The sequence below is a fragment of the Vulpes vulpes genome, chromosome 10, assembly GCF_048418805.1.
Source record: "Vulpes vulpes isolate BD-2025 chromosome 10, VulVul3, whole genome shotgun sequence".
NCBI classification, from domain to species: Eukaryota; Metazoa; Chordata; class Mammalia; order Carnivora; family Canidae; genus Vulpes; species Vulpes vulpes.
In genome coordinates this window covers 32,836,270-32,843,164 of record NC_132789.1, presented here as the reverse complement: position 1 = coordinate 32,843,164, position 6,895 = coordinate 32,836,270, and positions in this window count along the sequence as shown.

Below are 6,895 nucleotides of genomic sequence, written 5' to 3'. Positions count from 1 at the left end.
CTCTGGGGTCAGGGCAGGTCTCCAGGTGCACAGGCTGCAAAAGATGAGTTTGGAGCAGGGCCAGCCAGGGGCCAGGGCCTCCCACCCCCAGGTCAGGGGAGGTCTCCGAGTGTGCAGGCTGCAGAGGACCAGCCTGGAGCAAGGCCAGCCCCCGGGCGGTGGGGAGATGCAGGGTAGGGCCAGGGCCTCCCCACCCCCCCAGGTCAGGGGAGGTCTCCGGGTGTGCAGGCTGCAGAGAACCAGCCCAGAGCAGGGCCAGCACAGGGATTAGGAGGATGCGGGGTAGGGCCAGGGCCTCCCCCCGACCCCAGGTCAGGGCAGGTCTTGGGGAGCCACTGGGCTGCAGGACCTTGGGAGGCCGGTGTCTACACTTGTCCGCTGGCACCTGGGAGGCGCTCCTGTCTTGGTCATTCCTCACCCTGACTTCTTGCCACAGTGTCCTCAGGGGCAGCTGCAAAGGCCTGGCCGCCCCCTCTGAGTGAGGCAGAGTCTGCATTTCTTTCCTGGCATCTGCTGTTGCTACTTTGGTGCTTTTAGAAATGTCAGTCATCTCCCATGTGTGCAGCCCTATCTCCTTGGGGTTTTAATTTGCATTTCCCTGATGGCAAAGAGTGTCGAATATCCTTTAATGTGCTTATTGTCCCTATCCTTGCCAGCAAAATGTGCTTACTAAGTGAAGTGCTTATGTGTTTTAAAAACACTGTTGAGTTCTGGAAGTTCTTTACGTATTTTAGATACTACCTTTTTTTTTTTTTTTTTTTTTTGCATATGTGGTTTCCAAATTTTTGCCCTAGTCTGGAGCTTATATTTTATCCTCTCAACAGAATATTGGATAAAGTCCAATTTATCCATTTTTCTATTTATGGATCATGTGTCTGGTACCAAATCGAAGAAGATTTTGCCTAGCTCTAAATCCCACAGATTTTCTCCCTTTGTTAAAATTTTACAACTTTTCACTTAAGTCCATCATCCGTATTAATTTGTCTATGAAGGCATGAATTTCTTATTAAAAAATTCTTTTACTTTTTACCTTGCCAGTAGATGTCCATTTGCCCCAGTAGGATTTTTGAAGAGTTGCTTTTGCAATTTTGTAAGATCATTTATGCGCACATGGGTGGGTCAATTTTTTAGGATTTCTGATCTGTTCCTTTGACGTGTGTCCATATTTCTGCAACTACTAGTGAGCAGCCTTTGCTGTAGCTGTACACGGTCTTAAAATGAGATAAATGTATTTCTTCCACTTCCCTAACTTTAAAACAAAAACTCTGGGTCATCTAACTCCCCAACATTTCCAGATAAATGTTAGAATAATCACGTCTACATGTACAAAAAAATTAATGCGGGGATTTTGATAATAATTTCATTAAACTTGTATGTCAATTTGGAGGGAAACTGCCATCTTTACCATATTGAGTGTTCCATTCCATGAGCAAAATACATCTATTTATTTGAATCTTCTTTGATTTCGTTTTGTCAGTGTTTAGTCTTTTTCAGCATTCAAAAATTATTGTAATTATTCCTTTCACACTTAAGAATCTTGCTGTTCCTTTAATGTATGGCTCCTCCATAGAGTTGTCGTTGATTTGAGATTTTTTCTCCTCTGATTTTTAATTTTCTGTTTTCCTTTCCCTCTCTCTCTTTTTCTCTTCTTCCCTTGCTATGTCACGCACACGTGCACTCACACACACCTGTAGCTCCCACGCACCACTTATAATAACATTAAATGACTATAGTGCCATGGATAACTTGAAGCAAGACTGCTTGGGTCCAGATCCTGAATCCACTGTGTAGCACTTCAATCTTTGTAGCATTTGGCAGGTGGCTTCACTTCTTTCAGCCCTAGATTCTTCCTTCATAACCTGAGGATGGTAATAGCATGAATTTTATAAAACTGTAGTGAAAAATTAAATGAGTTGATGCATAAAAAATTACTGAGAAAGATTTCTGAAATATTATAGACTTTCAGTAAAAGGCATTCTGACTGTATGGCTCCGTGTACTGCTGTCCATATCTCCACTGATGTGTGCTGAGAGGAGGGAAGGTCATATCGATCAAATAGCAGGTGAGCAGACACTGTTCTATGCACTCCCACCCTTTCACCCATGTTCTCTTAAATAGTTTAATAGGTAGAGTTTGTCTATATTTAAAATCATATGCCAAGATCACAGGTAAGATCCCACATATCATAACATTTAAAATAGTGAAAGGGACCTACTTGTTGATGGGAATCTGAGCAATGGGATGATTTCAATACATTTACAGCATTTCATTGTCCTCTTACCGAAAGGTGCCCATACACTACTAGTGTTCATTTTCTCTTCACTTTTCTTCATCTCTATGCATCCTTCTGAACATAGGCAGAGAGATACAACAGAGCTGTGAGGGATGTGGTGCCGTTCCCACGGGCCTAGCATTTTGTCCGGCCATTCAATGCTGTCACTTAACCTAGTCTTGGAATGTGAGGCAGTTGCCAATAATTTATTAATGTTTTCAGACAAGGAAACTAAAGGTCAGAGCCTACACATCACTTATCTTATGACACAGGAGGAGCTCCAGAGCCAGATTCAAATCCAGGTTCTTTAACATCAAACCCCCAGGTTCTAACCATTAGGCCAACCCAAGCCTTTAGGTCTGGAGAGTAGATGCACAGCCCCCAGATGCCCCACCTCTGAATTGTGATGTTGGAATGCAAACTAACTGAAGGGTGGATGCCGGGTTTGGAAAGCAAGTTCTTCTCTTCCAAACAACGATATGAAGGACGAGCCCTTGTTCCATGTAAGTCTACGTTTTGTCAGTGCTTCAGGAAGGTCTCGTCTGCAATCAGTTGTCCTGCAATTGCACTAATAAATAAGCCCAGGATATAACATGACTCTAAAATTCTTACGGCCCTTAAACAACAAACCATGCTTTTATAGGATAATCTGTCACTTCCAGGAGAAATTGCCAGGGTTTTATTCTGTTCTTGTCATGACTGCAGCTCCCCTGCTCCAGGGCTTTGGACAACCATCTTCAGGGAGATGGGAGTGGGTTGGGGAAAGCAGTCAGACTCCAGTCCAGTCTCTTCATTCCAGTCATCATTTGCCTCAAAGTATGGTGGAACCATGGAGATAGGACTTGGAACATTCATACTCCATGTGGCACGGTCAGCGTTATCATAGAAGCCAGATGTTGTGCAGGGAAAAGATACGTGAACGACTAGTGGACCCTCAGTGTAGAAGGAAGTAGGTGGTGACTCAGATGGCTTAAAAATTCAATGATTCTTGTATTATCTTTATTCTTACAACTTTTTTATTTATTTTATTTTTATTTTTTTAAAGGTTTTATTTATATATTCATGAGAGGCCCACAGAGAGAGAGAGAAAGAGAGAGAGAGAGAGAGGCAAAGACACAGGCTCCATGCAGGGAGCCCGATGTGGGACTCGATCCCAGGTCTCCAGGATCAGGCCCTGGGCTGAAGACAGTGCTAAACCACTGAGCCACCCAGGCTGCCCCTTACAACTTTTAAAAAAATATATTATTTATTTATTTATTCATGAGAGACACAGAGGGAGAGGCAAAGACACAGGCAGAGGGAGAAGCAGGCTCCATGAAGGAGCCTGATGTGGGACATCCTGAGCCCAAAGCAGAGGCTCAACTGCTGAGCCACCCAGGGTGCCCTGTTCTTACAACTTCTATAAATTGGGACAACTGGGTGGCTCAGTGGTTGAGCACCTGCCCCTGGCTCAGGGCGTGATCTGCCTCGTCTCAGTCTCCCTGCCTGGAGCCTGCTTCTCTCTCTGCCTACATCTCTGCCTTTCTCTCTCTGTGTCTCTCATGAATAAATAAATAAAAATCTTAAAAAAAAACTTTTGTAAATTATACCACCTTACGACCAAGGAGGAAGTGGGCAGCATTCCTCTTTTGCAAAGACTAAACTTATTTCATCTTCACCTCTTTCCATCAAATGGGACACAGCTCACATCACTGATGATAATTTCTGAATGTCAAACACTGTGGCAGGTTTTGAATTATTATTGATACCAAACATTCCTTTCCACTCTGCTGTGTCCATAAATAAATAAATATTAATCCCTAGAACTTTTATCTGAAATTCAAGGAAAACACACTGTCCAGCCCTTGGAGGATCTCCCCAGTGAAGTAATATTTGTGCTGTAACCTCCAGTTTCTGGGGTAAAATGTACATCATGATCTGGCCCCAGAGCCACGTTTTCATGATGATGGGTTTGTGATGCGAGGATGTGTTGTGACAGCACTGGACACACTGCTGCTTTGGGTTCTCTCTTTCCCTCCCCAACGCCTTGTCTCATTAAGGCAGGCAATAAAAACAAACAAAAAGTAATGGCTTTTGCTGTTATTTCCTGTTTCTCCTTGAGCATCTCCCTACCATTTCCTGAGGGGAGAAGATGATGTCTTCCAGGATTTCACAAGTTGTGCAGGTCTCCTCTTATTTATCTCAGAGACCTCATTATCTGAAGCCACAGGTGCTCAGCTGGCCCGAAAGCATGGGGGTGCCCTTCGTACCCTCTGGCTCTGTCCCTTCTGCTGTGCCTTAGTGATTGGTCGAATGGAATCAGGTTCTGGAAGCCAAACCCAGTGCCTGCCTCTACTTCATGGCAGAGCAGCTGTGGCTCTGGGTTCATTCGGGCAACCAGGCTCAGGAGACCCAAACAGGTTTTAATTGAATGTTGCCCTTCATGAGCTTTCTAGAAGGAGGCGGGGGGGGGGGGGGGCGGGATGCAGAAGGCACAGCATCTTCATCTCACCAGCTACCAGATGCTGGATGTCTCCTGCCTCTTCTTAGATAGAACATGTCCCATTTACCCAGGGGAGCCCATGGGTGCTTGGTCCCCCAAGCACGCGGATGCCAGAGTCCCTGTGGCTACCAACATCTGACACCCTTTCAGGGATGTAGATCCAAGGCCAGCTCACAGTCCCCCTCCCAGCTGCGTTCCACATGGCAGGGGGATGCAGACACAATCAGCTGTCGATCTTAGCTCAGCTAGTTTAAGGGAAGCCGTGCTGTGGAGACCATTTCCAGATAGTTCTGCAGTAGTGAACACAGGGGTCATCCTCCGTTCACCAGTCTGTAACCTGGGCATCTGCATGTGCATCACTCCTCTTCCTCTCAGTGGGTCTGACGCAGGGTCCTGGCCTTGGAGTTAAATGGTGTGCCAGTGCCCCGAACCTCCTAGTCCTGAAATGACACGTGACCTTACGGGTCCTAACCCACACACAGCATCTGTGGCCACTCATAATGCTTTTTATTTATTAATATTGTTCTAAGTAAGGAAAATTGAAATGTGAAGTCATTGACATGAATTGCATTGCAAGTTATTGACAAAAATTGCATTTTTTTTTAACAAGACCAGCTTTTAGTGTAGGCATCTGAGTATTTAGTGCATATCCACACACATGAGCCCTGAAATTAGTATGTCATGTGATACATACACACACATACGAGCATATGCGAGCTTGCATTTCATTATGGATGTTATGTGTTGTATGGCGTCTTCTCAGGTTCACCTTGGAAACCCTAACCCCCAGCCGGGTGGGATTTGCAGAGAGGGCTGGAGGAGGTCATTATACTTGGATGAAGTCATGGGGGTGGGGTCCTCCTGAGGGGATTAGTGCCTTTCTAAGGAGAGGGAAAGACGCCATAGCTCCATTGCTCCCTCCCTGCGATGTGAGGACACTGGGAGAAGCCAGAAGAACATCCTCTCCAGAACCCAATCACAATGGCATCCTAACTTTGGGCTTACATGGCGTAAGCCACCAAATCTCTATGATGATTTGATTTATGATGGCAGCCCAAACCAAGATCCCTGCCTTGTACTCCCTTGAGTGTTGCAGAACTTCAAGCATCATGAGCACCTGGGCTCAGTGGCCATGGGCGCGTCAGACACTATGAGCGAGCAGGGCAGTGAGGATGGCGGGCATACATCCTGCACTCATGTGCTCTGCTTGCAGAGCGCGATCAAACGGGTCCAGGATGAAATTACCAAGACTGTCAACGCACTGAGTGCAGAGCACTGAACCAGAGTAGGGACCTGTCACGTGTGACGGTCTTGGAGCGCCCAGCTTGTACACGTGTGCACCTGACACCGAGTGTGGTCACTGGCCAATGGAGCTGGAGCTGTCGCCACCCGTCTCCAGACAAAGGTCCACACTAACCCAAAACGAGTCACTAAAGCACAGAACAAAAAAATTTTCTCGTAGTGCATCATGGCAGCAGTTAGGAAATCTTAAGTGGAAGGAATATTCAAATAATTTTTTTAAACAGAGAAATGTGACTTCAGTTATCCTCCAAAAAATAAAAACATAGACAGCGTTTGAGAACATAATGTTTAAAGTACTCTCTGTATCAGAAGTGCTGCAAAGCACTGAAATCTATCCTCTTCTAATGCTCCCCATCGTGTATTTCCCATCCATGCCCTTCTTCTAATTTCTTGTCTTTAGCTGATTCCATTCAGCTTAAGATGACTTGAAAATAATGTGGGTTTTTTTGGGGGGGAGGGGTGGGAAGCTCTCAACATAAGAAACAAATAAGGCACAATAAATAAACATTATGTAAAAAAAAAAATAAAAATAAAAAAAAATAAACATTATGTAAGGTGCTTTAATATTCTTCTAATGCACTTGTTCTGCTGGCTGGACACTGTGTCATGTGGCTTCACACCTCCCTTCAAGACTTACCTTCTTTTTCTCTGCTTCTCTGGTAACATTTTGGGCTCCCCACTATCCATCCTCTGCCTCATCTGTGCCCTTAGTTTAGGTTCTAAGTAAATGCCTGTTGATTCAATGACCTAATTTTATTTTGTGGAACACCTGGGTGGCTCAGCAGTTGGGCGCCTGCCTTCGGCCCAGGACATGATCCCGGAGACCTGGGATCAAGTTC